The sequence below is a fragment of the Cebus imitator genome, unplaced genomic scaffold, assembly GCF_001604975.1.
Source record: "Cebus imitator isolate Cc_AM_T3 unplaced genomic scaffold, Cebus_imitator-1.0 Scaffold78, whole genome shotgun sequence".
NCBI lineage: Eukaryota > Metazoa > Chordata > Mammalia > Primates > Cebidae > Cebus > Cebus imitator.
Genome location: NW_016107393.1, coordinates 196,128 through 220,671, shown reverse-complemented (window position 1 = coordinate 220,671; position 24,544 = coordinate 196,128). Strand labels below are relative to the sequence as shown.

The 24,544-nt window shown below is 37.9% G+C and overlaps 1 long non-coding RNA gene across 1 annotated transcript; it reads left to right on the top strand.

Moving 5' to 3' along the window:
- The first annotated feature begins 3,690 nt into the window (after window positions 1-3,690).
- LOC119471907 lies at window positions 3,691-16,776 on the top strand. Its single transcript, XR_005201008.1, has 2 exons — window positions 3,691-3,792; window positions 16,138-16,776. It is a non-coding gene; the product is annotated as an uncharacterized LOC119471907 (long non-coding RNA).
- Window positions 16,777-24,544: the final 7,768 nt, after the last annotated feature.

Genomic DNA, 24,544 nt, shown 5'->3' with positions numbered 1-24,544 from the left:
CATAATCATTAATTGATCTCTTGCTAAGACAAGTGACACATCAACTGAAAATACCTATTTCCTGGTTATGTTTAAACAATACCATTTCCTAAGGAAAACCTTGTAAATGAAACACTTCCTAATTTAAGAGGAGCATTCAGATTCCTAAGCATTGTATAGAATGATTTTGGTTTCCTGAGCCCCAGCATTTTCATGTCATGTGATAAAAGCAAGAAGAGTAAAAGGCTCATATTTTTTCATTTATTCCTTTTCATTTTTTCTTTCAAATATCTTCCTGATTTTGTCTTTGTTGATGACGGCACTTAGAAAAATGAGTTCTTCTCCATGTATTTTTTCCACCTAGCTTTTAAAATTTTTTATTTATTGAGCTATCATTTACAAACAGTAAATTGCTCAGATCTTAAATATACAGCCCAATGAATTTTTTTACATATGTATATACCATGTTAACCACTGCCCAGATTAGGATATAAAACATTTTCATCACCCAGAGAGTTCCCTTGTGCACGTTTCTAGTCAATAACCCTCAGCCCCGCTGAAATAGCTAGTATTCTGATTTCTATTTTGATGGATTAGTTTTACCTGTCCTTGAAATTCATAAATTGAATTCACACACAATGGATTCTTTTGTGTCTGGCTCCTTTCACTTAATGCAACATTTCTTAGATGCATCTATACTGTGTGGGAATCAGTAATTCATTGCTTTCTATTGCTGAATGCAGATATATGACAGTTTGTTTATCCATTCACCTGTTGATGGACATTTGGGTTGTCTCCAGGCCTGGGATGTTATGAATAAAGCTGTGTTGAATATTCCTGTACAAGTCTTCTTGTGGACATACGTGCTTGCTTCTTTTGAGTGTGCTTCCAGAAATTGAATTGCTTGGGCATAGGGGTAGGTGTGTGTTTAACTATGTATTTTTTTATTAACACTGTCTGAGAGTTTCCATATTAAGCATAGATTGTCTTTTCTAAGTATATCAGGTTGAGCTCTGCAGTAGGAAAAAAGTGGAGTCTCTGGGCATTCTCATAGTAATCTCCCAAACCCAGCATTCAGGCTGTTTCTAAATAGAAGAACTAGCAATTTTTCAGCAGTTACCTGTGCACACATAGAGGGTGGGTGCATTTTTCACATCCTCCACAGGTGCTGGGGGAATCCTGCCCCTCTACCATCAGGGTGATTCCCTGGAGACCAGGTGATGTTTCAAAACTCAGACTTCCTAGCAGGAAATGCATCCACCCAAATCTTAACATGACAAAATCCTGGACAAGGCCAACATGACATCCCATTTGGTCACTCAGGCTTCCACAGATTTTGATAACTTACCAGGACTATGACTGCCCTGGGTATTGCACAGAGCAGTAGACTTCAGCCTCAAGAAGTCTTAGTCATGTTAAAACCCATCTCCCTCTGTCCAGATGATCATCTTCCCTCTGATTTACAGAGGCTGACCTGCAGGTGTTGAAAAGGGGCTCTTCATTTAACCAGACAGCAATAATCTCAGGAAGTATATTTCCACAGCTACCTCATCCTTCTCCCATTCCCACCACCAAAGCCAGACAGCAACTCAGTCCCTCCAGCTGTGGCTCTGTAATGCGCCTTGGGTTATATTTGGGTCAGTGATGGGAAACCCTTATAATTCTACCCCCAAAATGGAAAGAGAAAAATGATCAAAGGGATCAAGGAGAGTGTCTCCTTATACAAATCTTTTTGCCTGATAAGAGGTGACCCATAGTCAGAACTAGAGATTTATATATGCATTTTGACATAAATCTGCATCTGTAATTATGAGTCATAATGATCTTTATAGGCTACACTAAATTGGTGAAGAAGAGTTACTGTTATTGACAAAGCATTGACCTAAACATTAGTGGTGGAAGAGCTAATTATTTTTTTTTTTCCTGAGGAGTGGGACTTCTTTTCTAGTTATGAATCACTTAAATCAAGGGCTTTATTAAATGTATTTTCACATCCGAAAATAAACAGAACTGAGCCTCCCAAGCACATCCTTTATCTTCACATAATTACAGGTGTGTAAAAATTTCAAAACAAATTCTAGAGGCTTTTTTTAGTGTTTCAAAGACAGTGATGAGGATTTGCAAGGTGACTGAAGAGGCCGATCTATATTTTGTGAAAGCAAGCTTCTGCAGGATACACTCCCATGTCTAAAAGACTGAGACCTATTTTTAGCTGGGCATGCTGGGATTCAAGTGTGGAGCCACCATTAGCATTAATAGAGCTCTGTGCGGCTGACTACTGTGTGCAGGCAGCCCAGAAAACGTACTCTTTAGAGCAATGGAAGCTTCAAGTGAGCTTTAAATCATAGCCTTATCATACTTGCATGTTATTGGCAAGGCTGCCTAAAAATAGAATCTCATTACTTTAATTCTACAGTATTCTTAGGTGAGCCAACCTTTATTATTAACAGCATTTCACATATATATATAGCACTGTCTGCTTAAGAGAACTTCACAAATTATACACATAAAACTTCCCTAGCTTAATGTAACAAGCTGTGGGTTAAGAGGCCAGGAGGTAGATGGTAAGTAGTGGCTCCCACTCTCCATCTAGGGAGGAGGACCTAGGAAATGTCACTAGGTGGCTCTAAACAAAGCCACTCTTTGAAGTTGAGCCATTTTAATTCTGTGAAAGTATGTTGTATTTTTCATTGATAATTTGTAAGGCCCTGGGGACAGCCATAGCAACCCTGAGAATAATAGGCTGCTTCTATGATGTATTTTTTGTTTATCTATTCAGGTCTTAGCTGAGTCTTGGAAACAATAGCCACAATAAAAATGCATGGCTTTTCTTCTCTCCAAACCACCAGCTGGTTCTGAGGAGCCTTTCTCTAAGCTTATGAACCCAAACTCAGCTATTGAGAATAGGAGGAGGATGGAATATTATCAGCCACCTATGAGCTTATACCAATTGCTTACCAAGGTTGTATGAATGGTTAGCAGAGTTAGCAGCTGTGGTTTCTGGATAAATGTAGAGTGGATATGTAAATAATGCCTTCAGAGCGTAGGGTAGTGTTACAGGCATGATTCTAGTTCTACAGTGTAACTGCATAATCACGTGAGTGTGTATAAGAAACACAGAGAGTGAACTGTATCGTGGTTCAGGAAAGTATTCATACAGCCTGCCATTCAGTGGAACAAACATGGGATACCCATCTCCATCCACTTAGTGAACTGAAGTGTAAGTGCATGTCATCTAAAGAAGATGTTCAGGATTTCCATGATAACAAACATCTGTGAAGTGACTTCTGAGTCAAGCACTGTTCTAAAAACTGGATATGAGAACACTGAATAAGATATAGCCTCTACCCTCCAGCCAGCTTGCAGCTTAGAGAGGAAACAGATATGTAACAGGAAATTTCAATCAGTGGGAGAAGCATTTTAATAAGAACAGAATATGTAGGCATTTCTAGGAGCCCAGAAAAGAGGTATGTAGCCAGGTCTTGAGTAGTCAGGGGTTGTTTCCTGGAAGAGATGACATTTCAGGTAGCCAAGCTAGGGAGGAACAAGGAGAATGTCCCTAAAGGCAGAGGAATCAGCAGGTATGAGTCTTTGAGGCAAGAGAGTTACACAATCCTAGCACTGAAAATGAATCAGGGAGACTGGTGCGTATCTAGTTAAGGGCAAGTAGTGGCCACGGGAGGATGAGGCAGGATCCAGAAAGGTTGTGTGTGCCACATAGAGGAGCTTGGTCTTTATCCAGAGAGCAGTGGAGACTTCACAGCATAGTATTTTAAGGGGACAAGACTAAGGTTTTATTTTGAAATATGGCAGGTAAGAAAGTTCTGCTCATTCTACCTCATAGTTGCACCTCTAAATCTGGCCTATACTGTCTCTTTTCCCCTGAATTTCCCTTTTCTTCCCTTTATATGAACTGTCCTAAGGTAACGATATCTCAGTACTGAGTCAGAGTAAGCACACTGGGTCTTCCTGTGAACTCAGAAGTAAAATCAATGGAAAGACCCTCGGGACACTGGTTCGTACCAGGACACATTCAATACTCCCAGCTGCGTGTGTGACACCAGAGTCTCAGAGGTAAATCCTACAAAATGTCACCGAGTTTTGTGCTCTTTTGATGGCTTAAGGCATGAAAAGAGGGACAAAGGGGAGCTGCATCAAAAGGGCATTTCTTGTACATTGACCATGATAAATATGCTTGTTCAGGAAAGAAAAGGTGAACCAGAAAGCCCGTGTGTCTGATCTGGACAGGAGTGTATATGCGTCTGTGTTTCCAAGATGGAGAAATGCCTCTTGAAAGGCCAGTTTATTGGCATGAACTCCTATCATCGCCCCTGACAGCCTGCAGAGGGGACTGTTGGCCTAGAGGGTCACCGACAAAAGACAGCATGACACTCTGAAAGCTTCTGGAAAAAGATCAGTTCCACTGCCTTTCTTCTTTCTCCCTTTCTTCTTTGTTTCTCCCCATAAGAGATCCCTCTTCCCCCACGTGGCTTTTGGAGAAGATGCTGTGACTGTTAATCTGGATGAAAAACAGGAAAATTGGGCTGATTATTTTGGACTATTACTTCCCCTTGGAATATTTGCTTTCAGATGTTCACTTCCAAATGCTAGTAAAGCTTTGTCAGCTATAAAATGAGGGTTTGGAGAAAATTCAATAAAATAATCCATGTAGGCCAGGCGCGGTGGCTCAAGCCTGTGATCCCAGCACTGTGGGAGGCCGAGGCGGGTGGATCATGAGGTCAAGAGATCGAGACCATCCTGGTCAACATGGTGAAACCCCGTCTCTACTAAAAATACAAAAAATTAGCTAGGCATGGTGGCACGTGCCTGTAATCCCAGCTACTCAGGAGGCTGAGGCAGGAGAATTGCCTGAACCCAGGAGGCGGAGGTTGCGGTGAGCCGAGATCGCGCCATTGCACTCCAGCCTGGATAACAAGAGTGAAACTCCATCTCAAAATAATAATAATAATAATAATAATAATAATGCATGTAAAGAGTTAAACACAGACCTGGTTATCATAGGAAGACCTCAATAAATGTTGGTTACTGGTCTTGTGACTCCTGTGAGCCAGCCTGGTTTTGTTTTATTCTTCACTCCAAACTATAGGCTCTCAGTCCAACATGGCAATTCTTCCTTGTCTACCAACCTCCAAGGATGCTTGGGAGCTTGGGCACATATCTCATTTTATATCCTCTAACAAGTACTTGCATCATTCAATTTAGTGCTATCTTTTAGCAAATATTTTTAAATTGGAGCGTTTCTGTAGGAGGAAGGGACTCAAGCCTAGGCTGAAGTTTGATGAATCTCTATTCACACAATGCATTGTAAATGGAACAGCAATTTAGCAATATATATCAAGACCCTTTAAAAATGCTCACATTTTCCAACTCAGTCATCTACCTTATTTCTGGAGATCATTCTCAAGGAAATCATCCAGAATGTAGGAAAAAATACGGATATAACTGTATCGACCATGATACTATTTAACGTATTTAAAAATTGACAACAACCTATATATCTATGGATACAGTTATGATTAAATTCATATTGATACATCAAAGTAATGAAATAGTAGTAATTCAATTCTGCAGTTCCATTGGAAATGTCAGAAGTATTCTACAGCAGTTCAACCTGGGAGGTAGGTTTGAAAGAACAACAACCTTAATGGCTTTCCTGATATAGCCTTCTTTTGAAGAAGGATATATTCAAAATGGCCAGGTAACTTTGCTTCAACATGGGCACAGTGAGTAGATAGTTTTTTGAGAGTAGCTACCAAACCCCAGGAGTGCAGGGATGACAACTTCATGTTTCCTGATAAATGAGTAGAATATGCATTGTTTATTGAAAGTATGGGCTATGCTATTAGTCAATTTACATATATAATTTTATCTTTAAAAAATCTCATGAGGTATTATTACCTCAATTTTATCAATAAGGAAGCTAAGTTCCACAGCAATACAAATGACCTGTTTGACTTCAAAGCCAGTCACGATGTTATCCTGAGGATTAGATGACATCATGTATGTGAAGCCAGAGTAACATCTCAATACATAGCACATGGCATGTTTACAAACCACTATGCCACATTGCCTCTAGCAATGCTAAATAATCCAATGTTTTAAAAATAAAAAGTAATTTTTGGTGTGAACCAGAAACCACTGATGCCATGTAGACAAGTTCTAGAAGAATAGTTTAATCAACATCTTCAGCAGCATAGCCTTTCAGCAATTAATACACCTCTTCTGTCACATGAATGCCAGTTCCTTGTCAAGGTGGTGATAAAGGTGAGCAATGCTCTTGGTACTTGGAATTCTTCACTATTTGCCATAGGAGAGCCTTGTGCAGTGAGGGACAATTACAGTGGCTTATCCTTGGAGAATCACGTTACGACATATTGGAAGCAGGAGAAAGGGACAGAGGTTTTAGAAAACAGAACATGAGTAAATTCGCTATGAGGACATAACCTTAACAAATGAATTCATTGGCACAGATATATGAACTGTCGTTTGATAAAATTAAATGAGGCAAATATTTAATAGTGTTAGGTTGTAGCAATCCAATTAAATAAGCAGTTTCCTTAGAGTAAGACTATCATTCTTTAAAAATGGAGTCTTTTCACACAATATATGAAATTATCCCTCAATGAATAAAATGTTCACATTACATTGAAAACTTATTTTTAAAAAGTATGTTGGGCCAAATTGCCTTTTTCTGTCTCGCACCCAATTATTGCTTTATCGTACCTTTCAGGTGGGACTACCTGATGAACCTGGCTTCCAGTCAGATATTCAAACAGCCCACTAGTTTTGCAACAGCTAAGAGAGGAGAGCCTGGGCTGCTCTACGTACTAGCAGCAACTGTTCCTGAGCCAGCGTGTAGCAGCAAGCAAGCCCATACTTTTTCCAGTATAAGAAAACCTCTACTTCGTTTCTGACAATCATGAAAGGTTTTACTCTATTAAATGAAATATGTCCTTATGTCTTTTGCACGATTTTTCTGCTTTTAGAAATTCTAGGACAGATTTTCCCTACTTGAATTTGAAACAAGCATTATTTTCCTCTCCATGTGTTTTATCTAATTTATTTTTGGGTTGTTTTTCTGAAATGAGAATAATGACAAACAGAAATGCCATTCAGCTTGCTCGCTTTTTCTTACCCTCCGTCTCTTTTTCCCTCTCATCTTCCTTCCCTCCCTTTCCTCTCCTTGACTCTTTCCCTCCTTCCGTCCCTCTCCTCTCCTTGACTCTTTCCCTCCTTCCCTCCCTCTCTTCCTCTCATCCTCCTCTTCCTCCTCCTCCTTCTCTCTCTCTCTTTCTCTCATGTTAGGGCTTAGTTAAGAGGTGTCAATAAAACAGGTAAAGTTCAGCTTGCTTGCCTTGCCTTGCTGGCTTAGAATGTGAAAACTATGGAAGAAGGCACACATTCTGAGGCCTGAGAAAAATTGGTTCTCCAGAGTGTTTGGAAGAAATACCATTGAATGAAAGGCAAAAAATAATTGCACAACATCTCAGAAAACTTGCTCTCAGCTGCTTGATAAGCTATTTGTGTCTCTTCATGGATTTTTTTTTATTTAGAAAAATGAGATGAGTCACTTTTTATTTTCCCCTCCTTTGGAGTCTTAGACGTTGTTTAATCTCAAGCGAGCTCAATTCACATTTTCCTGGCAATGTTAGCTATCAACTCAAATCATTTTACTCATTGCATCATACTGCCAGTCAGCAAGCAGGGACCTAATTAGCTCTTTGCTTTAATGGCAATAGTTAAATTTGCATTATTAATTTAAATATTACAGACACTGTGGACTTGAGCACATCGCTGACAGAAAGACGTAAAATGAATAATAAGGTGCTGAAAAACACCAGAGCCATTATTCCCATAATGTTTAAACTTTTAGCTATAATGATATCAATTAAAATCCTAATCCTGGCAAAAGCTTTGCTGGTTCTCTTTTGTTGTAAAAGCTGTACTTAAATGTGGGGCTGTGGTATTTGAGCTACATGTTGCAAAATACAGTGGTCACATAGATCAAGAGATACAATTACAGTTTTAATTATATTGTTGCTTTTATAAAAGATCCAAATGGTAAAAATGTACCAAGTTCTTTGGCATCCTGTCCTGAACATTCCTAGTGTTTCGTGTGTCCTGACGTACTGCAATCACTCTGCAGTGTCAAAACCTGTTTGGGTCACAAGACAGATGGGACTTTCAAAATGAAATGTACCAATGACTGTTTGCTACTATATATATAAAATGTCTCATTTAGTCTCATCTGTGATTTTCCAAGAGGAAAATGTTTCCAGGAGCAATTTATCTCAGTCCTACAGGTTTGTATCACTGAATGACCATCTGAAAAACAGGCCTGGAATCTCTTCTTAAAGGGAAAGTGCGTAAGTGTGCTACAGAGTTATTTTCAATGCAGTAGGTGAACAGCATGGAAGAGCAGAAATGCTAAATATGAAAAAACTGAAAATATGCACTTTATATGTTTTCATCTGGTGTGTGAAACCTTTCATTTGAGTTCATAAAATATCTCATACTGTATCTGTGAAAACAAAACAACTGGTAGAAAAGATAAAATTGACAACAATGCTCAATTTTGTGCCAAACTGCACTTTTTCACTTCCCCTTCCCTCCAGTTACCTAATCAGCTCCTTATTTGAGTAAACCAGCCTATTACTTCTTTGACATAAATGCCCTCCCCTCTTAAGGCAGCGACCGCTTTGATAGGGGCTGCAAGCCAGCTAGCTGCAAAGACTCCCTTAATCCCCTGAACTCCAATTTCTCTTTTATGGCCTCTACTATATATTTATTTATTTATCTATTTTGCCTTTAATTGAAGATTCTCATTTCCTCTTTCAAATAAGTTCTTTGCACTCAGCCTCTCTGTCTATTTTTGCCTTCCGGACAAAGCTTACTACTTGGGAGAAGCTCAGTGATCTTGACCGAACAAACAAGAAATGAGCTGGCTACAGAGGGATGATGCAATGGTTCAGTCATCAAATTTAAAGTCACTTTTGCTTTGGTTGCATAAAAAGCATTACTCCAATTTTAAAAGACGAACTATGATTTCATAATTTCTTTGGGTCAAAGATCTGAGTTCAAGCTATACTTGATTTTGCTCATCAGTGGAGTGGTTCTATCCAAGGTTCAGCTTCCTTAGCAGCAAAATGGGGATAGTAGTAACCTTCCAGTTAGGATTACATAAAGGAGAACCCTGTGGTCTTGTTGGTGAAACATGAGGTCTGAATAAGAAATGTATGCCTCTCTATTCACTGGAAATTGCAGATAAACATGTACAGGATTATAACTGCTAATAAATGCAGTTGCCAACTGTGTTTGATCAATACAGCATGGTAGCGAAGCATAAGGTCTAAGTCTGCAAGGAGGACAGGCTATATTAGAAGAGCATCTAGTACTTTAAGTACTAGATTAACCCAATACTGATTGGGTTAGCAATCTACATTGCCTTAGGATGGCAGTTTAGAGTAGTAGTCAAGAATATGGACTCTGGTGTTAGAATCCTTGGGTTTGAAGTTTAGAATAATAATAGTGTCTTTTAGGTCTTTCAGGATCCTTGTAAGGATCAAATGAAATAGTTTACATCAAGCTGTTAGCACAGTGGCTCTAGCGTTTGATGAGTTCTCCATACGTATTAGCTGTGATCAAACAATCAAATCATTACTAGCTCATTATGCAAAAATATGTTTCACGTTGTTTTAGAAAGTAATTCCATGTATTTTCACTTTTCCAAAAGACAGGGATCCGTCTTCCCTTTTTCAATGGACTAGCACAGGACCTGCCCACAGAGGCCCTAACTCAGTGCTCTCTTAGCGAATGGATGAATGGGTACAGGTTAGTGGTCAAAATTAATGGGCAGGATGTGTCAATAGGAGCCAACAAAAATATCAATAGTCCACTATTTACATGTCAGGGAGTTGAACTACTGCCTACCGGACTCTCCCAGACCAGTCAGGGCACTGTTTCTAGTGAAGCAGACACTTTGGGTCACACTTTTGATGATATCAATAAAAGTGAACACTTGGTGCGGGTTTACAAAGTACAAGCATGATACTAGAAGCCTTACATGCATTATCATATTTTATCTTACCATAACCCTCTGACATGCTACCATTCTTATTCCCAGTTTACAGGGAATATCACTGGGGCTCAGAGAGGTGAAATTATTTTGGCCAAAGTCAAACAGTGAACAATAATGGCACTGTGGCTCAAACTCAGATCACTGGAATCCCAAGTATCTGTACCTGGCATTACATAATATTGTCTCTGTGGAAATGCTTTGAGGAAAGAAACCTAAGATTTTGGAACTCTGAGACTATGCTGAATCTGCTAAAATTTTGAGATGCTCTCTGCTCTGGAGGTAAGTCTCAACTAAATGATTCTTCTGGTTGTTAACTCGGCACCCTTGTTTTGAGCCAGAATCAACTCCAAATTTGCAAAACCACATCTTTTCCTTTGCCGGCACCCTCTGCCACCAGCCATCTTTCCTGTGTCAAAACCATGGGGCAGAGACACTTAGCAAATTAATAGAAGAAAAAAAACCCTCACTTTTCTGTCTCATAAAATGTTGAGCTAGTTTCTTTGGAACCTCCTTAACCAAGATACTGGAAAGAATGGAATTTATACTACAACTTTCTTCCCAGATGGTAAAGTGCTTTTCAAATAATGGAACTAATGCAATTCATTTGTAGTGAGTAAATTTGTCACTGTGGATGTTGTATTAACTCTCTGAGGCCAATTCAATTGTGGATTCAATAAATAAGCTCTTCCAGCGTACTACATGATGCCCTGCTGGTTATGAAGAGTCCTACATAAATGGTAATTTGATCCTTTGCCACCCTGAATTCTTTAATCCTTGAAACATGCTTTTGAGAAATGTGTAAAGGATTAATGCTTCCCTTTTCTTGCTGGAGAAGCTGAGGAACATGTGCCATAAGGAATGAATCAGGTGATCTCAGTTCTTGCTCAATTCCATGATAATTTCAATGCTCATTTCATAAATATCTTCTGGACTGATTACTGGTCATGTGAGTAAAAGTGATCAGCAAAACTGTGCTTGAAAATGTTTCCCTCACTCAGCCATAGTTGCTGCTGTTGCCTCAGGTGAATTTGAAACTACTCTTGTTTTGTATTCTGCTCTCATGAGCTTTGGTTCTAGTCTCACCCTTAGCCATTCTGAAGGGTTTCATTCTTTGGAGGGGCACAGCTCTGTGCATTATGTACTAGATGCTTCCTTCATACCAAGTTGAAAGTCATTGTTTATTGAACCAAAGTTGGCACTGAGAATGGAAACAAATGGGAAAAGGATGTGTATCTGAATTCACATCGTGTTATTTATGCCCACAGGTCCATGGCACATAGCACGTATAAGCATTTTTATTTATTTATTTATTTTAGCGAACTCAAGTAGTCCTTAAATAAATGAATAAATATAGAATGAAATTGAAATTGAAATTTGGAAATAAAATTGTATTAAAGAGCAATGCATGTCACCATGTTCAATGTAATTCCCTAAGCAGAATTCCTTTGGAAAAGTAAAACTGACACATCTGGTCTCATGAAATTGTTAGGAGGAGTTAAACATTGATTATGGGGGAAAAGTAAACCCTGCACTAGAGCGGAAGTCATTCCTTACAGTGCAATGGATAATAATTCTGTAGCTGTGCCATCCAGAAGTCCACGTAATGCTTTTTTATTCCAGGATATCTTATGTAGGATTTAAAATGTCTAGAGGGATTTTCTATAAGCGTTGTTTTGTTTTGTTTTAAATAAGGAAGATAGGTCAGAATGGATAGCCGCCTTTTTTTTTTTTTTTTTTGGCCTTAAAAAAGAAGGGCCATTTTTAATACAACCACTGACCTGGCGATTGTATTTTCTTTATTAGTAGTTAATAGTATTATTGTTACTATTTGCTGCATATTTTAGCCTCATGACAGCACCGTACATGGCTTAATATTTCTTGGATTCTCTGGATTCTTCGTTGCAAGTAATTGACCTTCTTTGGATATTTGATGTATAGAATTGCATGAAAAAATATTAAAATACTCCAATGAACAATGTATATATCTATTGTGAATTCCACATTAAAGGGGTACAGAAGCTTATTATGAACACAGAGAGTTGGTTCATTTGCTTTCTCCAGCTTGCTGAATGTACTGTTTGTCTTGATGTAGACTGTGTTATTTATGAAAAGTCTGCATAGTGGAAGAAAACATAGGGAGTACTGTTCAAAGAATCGCTAAGGAGGTATTATTTCAGATAATAATGTAATTAGACTCCTTTAGAGGAAAATGTAACTTCATATTTTCAGCTTTTCTATGGGAACATAGCTGTTGCTAATTAAGGGAAAAGTCAACTAATTTATAATGCTTAAATTTAGTGTTAAACTTGATAATATATCCAAATTTACAAAAGCCAAAACAGCTTCAGACCTGGCTCAAAAGCAGTTCTTTAATTTAGGGTCAGATTGAACACTGTTTATGTAATCAAAATTCTAATTTTGTAGAGCCTTCTAGGTCTTAAAAGGCATCGAAGGCAAAAGAAAATTTCTCACAAATCTGCCATGTTCAAAGTAGCTACTGCAAAGCAAAACCTTTTTTTTAAAATCTCCAATTTATCCTGACAAAAATTCTCTTGGGCTTTTATTTCAAAAGATGAAAAATGAGCCGTGGCAGTCAATAGAGTACGGTGACTATTTATCTGTTTACACCTATCCATGTGATTGCTAGAAAAACCAGATTAGACTTTGAACGTGATATGAAGAATGTACGCTAGTCATGAGCCCATATTCCTAAGAGGAGAAATAGGTTAAAAACTCAAAACTAAAATTTAGAAACCATACATTTTATTTTGTAAACAATAATTCAAAGTCTGATTTTTTTTTTCAGTTAAAATGTGCGTCCAAGTTTTAAATAAACCTATCATATAGCAGATCAACTCCCAGTTTAGACTTTTTCTCATCAACAACAACAACAAAAATCAGAGGTTCCCTCTCTTGGCTTTGGAGCCCCCCTCTCTCTGTCTCTGTACAGGGGAGCCTCTATCTTCTACCTTCTGCCATCTTTCTTGCCTATTAAACTCTCCACTCCTTAAAACCACAAACTCCAAAAAAATCACAAGGCTTACTATTTAATAATGTCCATGTTTTAATTTACATAATAGGTATCTATCAGAAAAATACAATTTTGATTAATTGAAGAATAACACAAATGCACAAAAGATGCCTTTTATTTATAGAATTCTATGACAAACACCTTTACAAAGCAAAGGGCATTTCAATAAAGCTAATAATAATTCTGAATCATTCTTATTTTGTAGTTCCAATTTTCATAGATTGGGCTTTAAGTGGATATGCACTTAATTTATACAGCAAAATTTATACAGAAAATTTATACGGCAGCCGTCCTGCCGTAATCGAAAAGCAAATTCATTTTTGAAGGAAAGTAGGAAATACACAATGGCACAATGCCTCTTTTACGGCCACATCTGCACAGCTCAGGGAAAAGTTAGCAGATATGTCTGCTGATCACATTACAAAGCTGTTATGAGAGAATAAAGTCGCACCTTTGATGGGCTATTGCAGCTGAGTTAGGGGTCCCCAGTCATTAGAAGTTTTGCATGTCACAGATCACAGCAGACTGGAGACCCAGAAATACTTTATGCAACAAGGTGAATTTTGGTCATTTTCATCAAATATCAGTGGACCCGTTAAATAAAGATGAAAGACACACACACACACACACACACACACACACACACACACACACACACACACACGGCAGAGATAAAGATGGGTTTAGGTTATTTCTGACTTTCACCTCTGTGATAGAAGTCCATTGTGCTCATGCAGTGCCTTCAGGACACCCGCTGAGAACAAAGCTGCTTTCAGGAGCAGTAAGTGATTTCATTCTATTAATGTCCAGGTGATATGTGAAGCCCATTATCACATCGCTAATGTGGCGGCAGACATTTCCTGGCCAACCCAAGGTAGTAGCTCAAATGTTTGTAAAATGTGTGACTGGAAAAGGTAGTCCTTAGAAATCTTTTTAATTTTCTACTAGTGAATGCTAAAAACAACCAAAAAACTGATCTTTCAAATTTCAAAAGAAGATGAAAATGAATGCTGCATGAAAAATCACAGGAAACATTTACACAAAACAATTTACAGAATTTAAGGGAAGGGTTTGGGTGAAAGGTTTCTTTTCCAGATGCAACGGGTCCCATGTTGTCAGAGAAAGCTTTTCATATAAGGGAAAATGCGAGTAATGTGGAAAAGTGGATAATTCTAGCTCACTTCATAGCACATTGAATAAACAGGAATCACCCTTGACTGTCGCTCACTCTCCCCATAAGAACATTTCATAACACATTGGGGGCCACCTCCATGGTCCCATGTCAGGCAATATGCCCTGTGAAACCTACATAACCAGCTCCTAGACACCTTAAATATACTGAAGCACAGAAATGAATAGGAAGGCTAAAAACAAAATCTGCAATATTATTAAAAATAACCACTGCTACCCAATTTTAAGAAGATACTGGAAAATGATACACATATTCTTGATTAACATCTTGTCAACCGTTCTGAATCCAAAGAGCTCCGTAATATTACCAGAACTGTAACTACTTTTCTGAATTTAAGAGCCCACCTCAAATAAATGAAAACTTATCATTTTTCAGATGGCAAAGAAGGCCTACCTGGTAAGCCTGATTTTTTTTTAATGAAATATGTTACTTTAAAAATGGTTAGGATTTGAGTTTAGGTAAAATTTTTTAAATCTAAAATGAATACAGTAAAATCAATATTGATTATTAGGAGTAAAGGTGCTAATTGAGCCTGGAAAACCTTTTAAGAACTAAGAGGAGAAAATTTCCAGTAAAACTACAATAAATTACTATTCAATAACCAGAATATTTGTGTGGAATTTAACGTCAGTACATCAGCCTCCCTTTAATTTTTTTTTTAAATCACGTATTACTGATTCATCCAGGAAGACTCTTCCAGTAATAAGAGCAGTGTCACTTTGGCAAGTTATCTTTTCAACCTATATTTCATTATGTTCTAAAGAAATCCACTTTTTAGATTTCTTATGCTTTTAAGAATTCCTTTTTAATCACCCCTTGTTTTTTAGTGCTCAAGTCTTTCAGAGCTTGATATGTACTGTTCTCACAGTAAAGTGAAAGCAAAACCATTTTATTTTAATAATGGATCACATTTTAATACTTGATGCAATATTCTGAGAGCAAATATTCTAGAGGACAAGTTTAAGAGAAAAAGATTTTATTCTTTATTGTGTTATTACAAAAGCTGATCCTAATTTTCAATAGGGCAAATACTGGCAAAGTCCAAATCCCCTGTAAACACTTGCTTTAATCAGTGTCAAGGCTGGTGCTGATTTTGAGTTGAGGAACCCCAACATTAAACTTTATGCTAGCATTTAGACACTCCATTGAAGAACTTTTCATTCCAGAGCACTCCAAGGGCTTCATATAGGCTGAAACCCATTGTCTGAAGCAATATTTAAATACCTTGCAACATATTACTGTTCCCATTAGAGACAAAAGGAATTCTGGTCCTTCCCAACAGATGCTTCTCCATGGTACCCTGACCCATTTCGTCCTATCTTTTATACTCAATCTATCTAATTTAATTATTATCCTCTTAGAGAAAAAAATCTGTAACCAATTCATATTTCTGGCGTCCTAGCCATATTTATGGTCTTCTTCCCATCCACCCAGGGAAATGAGAAAAATGGAGACATGTGAAACTGGGCAACAGTTTCCTCATAATCCTCTTTTTTTTTTTTTTTTTTTCTGAGATGGAGTTTTGCTCTTGTTGCCCAGGCTGGAGTGCAATGGCGAAATCTCAGCTCACCAAAACTTCCGCCTCCCAGGTTCAAGCAATCTCCTGCCTCAGCGTCCCGAGTAGCTGGGATTACAGGTGCCCACTACCATGCCCCGTTAATTTTTGTATTTTTAGGAGAGACAGGGTTTCACCATGTTGGCCAGGATGGTCTCAAATTCCTAACTCAGGATTCGCCCACCTCGGCCTCCCCAAGTGCTAGGATTACAGCCGTGAGCCACCACATCCGGCCCTGCTCATAATCTTTATTGACTGAGTTCCCTTCTCCCATCTTACAGGTGACATAGAGTGACAGTGGTGCTCCATATTCCTGAAGGCACCTGGAAATATTGTGGGCTGTGCCCTGAGCTGACATCAGGCGGGTTCTACCTTCCTGATTGGCCTCTTTTGGTGCTTGAAGAGCCCACTGAAACAACAGACTGAGCAAAGACTTACAAATGCTGTGCCTGGAATCTACTTGAAAGAACGCTAAGTTCAAAGTGGTCATTTTGCAGATGAGAAAACTGAGGCCCAGGACCATGAAGCATTAACAGAGGATTGAGACTAAGGCTCTGTCCCCTGATTTCCATTCCAGTGGTCTCTTTCCAGTACACAGGCTGTGCCATAGTTTTTACAGGCATCTGCAATTTTGCTGGTAGAGTTACTTCTATGGAATCTTCTGGTAGAATCTCTTTAAGTGGCCCTTGGAGTGTAGGCATTATGGGCAGTCTGCAGTGACTGAGCACTCCAAAGCAGTTTAAACAGGCATGGCAGCAAATCCCAATAACATTGGGCAGATGCTTTAGACATTTAAAGATCTGCAGATACTGCAGAATCCCTCAGTTGTGTGGTCAGCACACAACAACTCACATAATTGTAAAATTTTTCTGCAATAAAAATTATTTTTATAATTAAAAAACATACTAAGTGTTATAAAAATATTACCACTGGAAATAACACCTGTTTTGACACCACTTTATAAAGACTTTTCCTGTAATTATTTCATCCTGTCTTCACAAAAACTGATGACGTATGAGCATACCTATTTCCACACAAGGAAACTGAGGCTCAAAGGGATTAAGTGATTTGTTTAATGGTATTCAGTTATTAGGCAGCAGAACAGGAACCTGAAACCCAACTCCCTTGCTTCTATACATTTCTCCTAAATCACAATCCCTCTTGATACAAGCTTTAAAATTGCTTTCCTTGCAATTTTCCTGAGCATCTTGGTAAACAAAGGTCTCTAGGTAAAGTCCAAATGATTTTTCACTGACTACTGCCTGGCTTCTAGTTCTCTTTGAAATCTCTTCTTTTTAGTCTCTTTTGCATTAAATTTTGAAAGAATAAGATCCTGAGGAACTTAACTGTGGCCTGCAGGATTGTGAAGTCAGGGAATCTGAGGCAGGAATTAAAAGGTACATGCATGCAAATAGGAACACACCTTCTCAAGAACTTATGGTTTTGTTTTTTTTTTTTTGGATAGTCTCTTTAGTAGTTGGCACCACAGGTGCACCACCATGCCTAGCTATTTTTTAAAAATATTTTTATAGAGACAGGGTCTCCCTATGTTGCCCAGGCTGGTCTTGAACCCCTGGGCTCAAGCAATTCTCCCACCTCAGCTTTCCAAGGTGCTGGGACTACAGGCCTGATTCACTATACCTGGAAATTTATGCAGGAACTTTTTTTCTTTTTTTGGTAATCTCTCTATGAATTCATTATAATACCATTTTACTGTATATTTAACAAATAAAGCTATCCAAGAAAACAAATAAACAACAAGAAGAACAACAAAAACAAGGAATTCAGTAATTTACTACTAACTCAACATTCACCAAATCTTGTGTAACACTTGCCAACCAAGGGTAGCCGAACTGCTCTTTTCTATGAGAAATCTTAGAATTTACAGCAATTTATCATCAGGGCTGATGTCTGAGCTCTTGAAACAAAATTGAAAGCTGGGATGTCCAGGAACCTGAAGTGAGTTGCTATCTGTTTTGTGTTTTGATTTGATTTGTTTTGCCTCTCATTTTTCAAGGAAGCCTTTCCGTAATCCACAGCCTTTGCAAGGAAGGAGAGTTGCGTAGAAGGGCCAGCTTTGGGGTCCTCAGATGAAATATCTGGGAGCATTGCCCAACACTACTTTTACTGACATTCAGCCGGGTCAAGGCCATGGCTCCAACTAGGGAAAAAATAAAAGGCCATTGTGCAGCTGGGTGAATGGCTGCTATCTTAGTTACTTGCACCAAAGCTCTGGTATAAATATTTGATTGTTTCTTTCTAGATTTTTTGGTTACATTTCTGGGGAGAATAGAAAAGCCACAGTATACATGCCTGTGTATATATATATATACACACACACACAACACAACCACACGACCGTAAACTTTAATTGGAGGTGGAATTCTGGTTTAAGGATCAACTCTTCTCCAGATTGTCTAAAAATAATAGTAGCATAATCTTTTAAACCACTGTTTTGATCCCTAGCTTATTTTTACTTTATTAGTTAAATAATTAGTGTTCACATTAAGCCAAGGGCGTTTCAGGCTTTAAACCTTTAAAGCAGAATCCAACATGTGAAGTTAACTTTTTCTTTATTCAAAGTATTATAATGAATATAAATGTGAAATCACTTTACCAGTTATAAAGCAATATACAAATGCAGGCTGATATGATGCTTAATTGAATCCATGCATTCATTCATTAACCAAACAGTTAGTGCTCATCACGTAGCAGCACAGTGCCAGGAACTTAACAGTGTCAAAGTTGCCTGAAGACCCCTTTGATTTTGGTTTGGAATTGTGAACCTGTAATTTATCCAGTGAGTAATATACCTTTGAAATGGGTCCTGATTTCAAAGATAAACATACAAAGCCTTTCAATTTTGAGTTTATAAACAACTGAATTTCACTGAGTAGTATTTTGAATATACACCAATCTATTCAAAGCAAAACTCGTTTCTTAGCCTCATCAGCTGCAAGAAATGTTACCCAGCAATTGAAGTCTGGGAGTTTACCCAATGCAAAGTAATGTAGCTATTTGATGTTTTCTTAGTTTTATCATTGTAGAAAGCAAATTAAAATAATTTATGCCCCTAAAGAGATTTTTCTTCTTTCCTCCTTTCCTTTTTATTTATTGTTGCTGCTGTTAGTAGTTGAGATATTTTGAGAGAAAGTGGGGGAGGGCCGCACAATCATCTTGCTGAGCTGAGTAGATCAAAGGAACAGATTCTATGGGCTAGGCATACTCTAAATGTTCTTTGGTTTTTGATGCCCCAGAATCACACTAGATCCTGTAATTTAAATTTCATTGTCAGAATTGTATCTAGTTGAGTAACTTCTACCCTATGTTATCAGAAACAAGGTTTCTTTGAATAGTACAGAGAAAAAAAAAAGAGGCAGAGAAAAAATTCTTCTCCAATAAACCCTTATTCAGGATCTACAGATAAATACTCACTTCACAATTTCTGCTTGTATTCTATATAAGCCCTCATGGCACAAAAAGAGATTTTTTTAAAAATTTAAATAACAGATTCTTGAAAAGGAGTTTCAAGCTCCTTGAGGGTAGTGAGTTTATTTTGTTTTAACTCTTCAGCATATAGCCTTGGTCTGGCTATGTTTGTTAAATAAGCAAGTAAATGAATGAATTATGATAATACCAGCAGCATCTACCAAAACTACTGAGCAATTCCAGCCCAAACTAAGTGACATTCAACCAGAATTTTTTTAAAAAAACATCAGGCACAAAGAATGTTAGCCTGAGCTAGGAACAAAGCTATGCTATGGCCATATAGAGGGAGTTTCATAATGTTGCTCACCCTAGAGAAGTGATTTCCCAAAGGCAGGTCTGTGCAAACATTTTCATAAATCCAGAGCAGAATGAGGGAATTTTCTTAAGAAAGATTTTATTCTTAGATTATGATCTTCTCATATTACAGTATAAAAATTTCCCTTCTTCTATGAAACAAAGGAAAAAAGAGACTGGTTGTGTTCACTGTCTTTACGGGAGTGCGGTGGGAGGGAGTTAGCAATTCTTTTAGTCCTCAAACTATTTTTGGAAACTGCCAGTTTACGAAAAGCCAAGGTAAAATAATCAGTGGACCACAGAACTTAGCCTCTAAGCCCGCTCTCCTGAGAGTAGATGGGGCCTACAACTACAAGTCACAGTAACCTCCTATGACTCTTGTGACTGCCTGCAACAAGGCAGCAAAAACAGACCATCTCCTCCTGATGTCTGCAACTTTCTGGGTGTGATACTGACTACAGGTGAGGTTTTCACAGGTGTTTCTAATTCATTCCTACATGAACACAGGCTGCACTTTTAACCAAGCTTTTGCCGATGAATGCTTCATTGAATTCTCCTTTCTTGGAGAGACTTTGGAATCACTTGATCCCCAGATTCAAACAGCATTCCAAGGCACTGGGGTTCGGGGAAGCAAAACCAAGGCACGTTTCAAACGACGGCAAAGGCCTCTGCCGACCTCCCTGTACATGGTGCTGTTTGTCATGACAAGATGCTAATTTCAAACTAGAAAGTCTATTTAGTCAAGGAATGGAAACCCCCACATGATATCAGGACTGTTTCACATCACACACTCAATTCCGATCCCACACTCACAGTGCACTAACGTCACTGAAGAAAATCACTCCAATTCTGGGTACTCCAGCTATCTGAGAGTCCAAAAGCTTAGACCATCATGTGCTTTTTGCTATTATTCATGCTGAGAAGATGTTTTCATCTTTTTTTGTTGTTGTTGGTCAGAGAAACTGGGTGGTGCTTTTCCTTAAAATAACTTGAACAAAAATTAGAAATGACATAACATCTGTGACAAATGAAAATTCTACATTGTATTCATTCACTGAAAACTCTCCCAGCAATGTATGACAAGCCAGCCAAACCTGTAAGACAGCCTCCCTATCTGGGGAAATACTGTGAAGCTGGACAAATGAAACCGAGCTTTGAACAAATATACCCCTAATCCAACATAAGACGTGGCTGAACAGCAAACTCAATGAGATCTTTGGTTTAGCAGAGAGATTATGTAATGTCAGAGAGCTCCAGGCTTGCTTAGCTACATGTCTGAGAATGCTTAAAACGGTCCTTCCACACCAACTAATACAGATGTACAATTCACTGACCTAGTTTTCCCAAATTGGATCAGTAGCAAATGGTGATGATTTATGTCCCAAACCTTCCACCATGAGCAATCCAAAAAACATATTCAAAGGGGTTGGGGGGGGAATCACATGTTCAAGGGAATATAGAATACCCGGATGTTGTAAATTAGGTTCCAGAGCCACTGGCTAATATCAGAGTATGTCTGCAGCATTATAAGCTGCTGCTAACCTATGAATATACAAAGAAAAAACATTGGACATTTACAAGGAACCATTCATTCATTCAAATGAACAAACCTAAGGAGAAAAGAGCCTACCTATGAAGGTAGACCCTAATATAGGGCATACACACTGGTATTAATAGCAGGTGGCATCCTGAAAAGAAAGTTCTTGTCAACTAATTAGCAATGTGTCTTAGGCAAGTGATTTTTCTCTCTGGCCCTTACTCAGTTTTGTGATCTGTAAAACAGGGATTGGATTAGATTAGATCATATCTAAGGTCCCAAACATTGCTGATACTTTCGAATTCAAGTTGTTGATCGAATATCAAGAGAAGATTGTTAAGGATTAACATGATTTTCAAGATAAATTTAGATCACCCTCCTCAGTGCATACTGAACATCTTCCATGAGAGACCACTGCCTTAGTATGTGGGGGAAATGAGGCAAAATGTTCAAATACAGTCTTTAATTTGAAAGGGTCTGACATGTTGGTTTAGGAGATAGCACAATGCATAAAATTGCAATACAGATCAATCAATGCTAAGTTCCAAAACGTCCAGCACAGACACAGCACAGAATTCAAAGGAAGAAAAGCTTCTCCAAAGTTTAGGACAGAAGAAATCATTTTCAAGGAACAGGTAGAGCTTTAGCTTAATTCTCTGAAGGTAAAAAGCTAAATTGGATAACCTCTCAGGATCCTTGCAAATCTAAAAAGGCCCCACCTCTAATAGGTATAGTATAATTATTAGTATCATACAAATTAGTTCAATTTATAAAATACTTATTTTTCTAGTAGGTATTTCATGATAATTACAAATTTCCTTTGAATAATCATACCATATAAGCTACCTACCTTATATGTGACTTAATAACTAATTCGGGTTCAAATAATTGCTTCAAAATAAATTGAAGATGACTGCTGAAAATTATTACAGCCCTACTAGTAGGATTTATTTCTTGACCTTCCAGTAGCTATCTCCTCACCACTGGTACGTCTGGGGTAGAACACAGGTGAATTAAAGCAGTTGTTTGGCAGCTATAAAGAATTTGTCTCTATGCCACTGACCTTTTCATTGGTAAAGTGGTGGACACAGTTAAGAGAGGAGACTTAACAATTCTGCCATCATCAAGTAGCTTTATCATGTTTGGCAACTTTGCTCACAGCTGGAAGAACACAAAGGAAAGCTTTCCCATAGCAAGTGGCAGAAGGTTATCTGTGACACATCCCTCCTTTTAGTGACCCCACCAAGACTACAGTACCCAAAAGAAGAGGACTCTCAGCCACAACACTCAGGGTGACATTTAAAGTACATCAAATTCTGAATTAGAAACACAGGCAAAAGCCCTAATTTCACAAAATTGGGCCATCCTGTGCTTGCAGCTCTGCTAATGGTTGAAAGAAAAAGATTTTTTAAAAAATAAAAAGAAAACAGAAAATGGGAAAGCACTTATTTAAAATTACTGTCACATCTCATTTTCAATTAGTCTTTCCTGAACTCTGCCTCACCCCCAACCCTTTGCTTGTTGTATGTACTTAAACCTGTAGACAAACATGAAATTAGTTTGCATAAAGGCACTAATTAACATACATTGCTTGATGATAACAAACCCATCTTTTCGTCTATTTTTAAATTCTTATTGTGAATCCTTAAAATGTACCTCATTTTAAAGCATCACTGATTCAATTTTAAAACATTGCCAGAACCTGCTTTGCTAATCTGCAAACTCGATAATTCTCTCCCAAACCTCAGCACACTCAGCAACAATTTAATAGCAAATATCTCTAGTGGGACCTCATATTACTAAGATTCTATTACTTTTTATATTACCAAAAAAGTGCTAGTACACTCTAAAGTATTATAAATAGTTCAGACCAGGCAATGCTTGTCAAAATATATGAAAGTTTATTTTTTTTGCACTCAGAAACGTGGGATTTTTATCTTGTGTATTTATAACCTATAATGTGCCCCCCATAATTAGTACAAAATGTAGATTACTAATCAACTTTCTAAAGTTTCTAGACATTTTATTTCTGTTAATGTGACCACTAAGGTTGGTACGTTTTATGCTTAATAACCCGATCTTGCTACTAAATGCAAATTATAAACATATCTTAAAATAATTGCATATATGCCTAAAACAGGCTTCTTTAATTATATTCTTCTTAGTCTGCTAAGCAGCCTTTTTGTGATTGAAGGAATTTGTGTTTGTGCTTCCTGAAGATTTTTTGTTTGGGGTCTAAGAGACAGAGATAAATCTACATACTTATTTAATAGTTTTAACACATTTAAAAATGACCTTTAAGAAGTATATACCCACTTAACTACCAAATGCTTTGTGTCTTGTCAGAAGTCTCTGTAAAACTGTTCAACGTTTGAAATGTTCAAGTTCTTCCATCGTTAGTACAAGTCCAACTAGAAGTACATAGAAGTAGGTCAATCTATAAATACAGAGATATTTCCACAAAGAAGAGATTATATAACGCTCGATCAAGGTATATCTTTAGCAATGTCATGCTAGCTCCATTTTTAAACAGATTCTTACTCATTCCGTGTGTGAGCACTATGCTTTTTATTTATTTGCAGTAACTACTATTCACTATACAAACCAGTCTTTAATAAGCTACTCACATTCTTTGTCAGAGATGAATTGCAAAATGCCACCTTGATTACAAAGCAAATCCACTGTTGATATTTGCACCACGTGTGTATGGACAAACCAGCAACATGACATATTAATAACCTCCAACTTGTATTCCCATGCTCTACGAAATTTCTCTAAGGGTTACGAAATGGTGCTATTTTAGTCCAATTTTCTGCTCCTCCTCTACTCTTCACTGTTCCTACAGCACGTTTTATCTCTTTAAATTCCCTCTCCATGGTAAAACCATCTAGTCTTCTTTTTAAAAATTTACAATGAGGTATAACTGTCACAGGAACAAAAATCCTCCAGCTTCTTCTCTTCCTGTAGATGGATCTAGCTGGCAAGCCAAATCATAAGGAGGGGCTTTTTAACAAACTTGATCAAACAAAGGAGAGTACCTGGAAATCCAACACAAAGTGGATCTTATGCATTGAGAGAGAGTCTTGCTCATTGCAATGGAATTTTCTACCTCCCAGTGAAGGAAGCATAAGACTGCTCTGGGCTCTCCTTGGCAAAAATGTAGTCCTGCTCCCTTACTAGTTCCTTGGTATGATCTGGACCATGCCCTACAGTGAGATTGATTCCATAGCAAAGCTAGAAGGGCTGGCTTAGTCTCTGCTACATTAATCGATGCCTGCAAGTGACAAAAGTCAAAACACTTTTTCTGGCTTGATGGACAGAAATCACCTTGTCCATCCAAACAATTTCTGACAAATTCAGCACCTAAT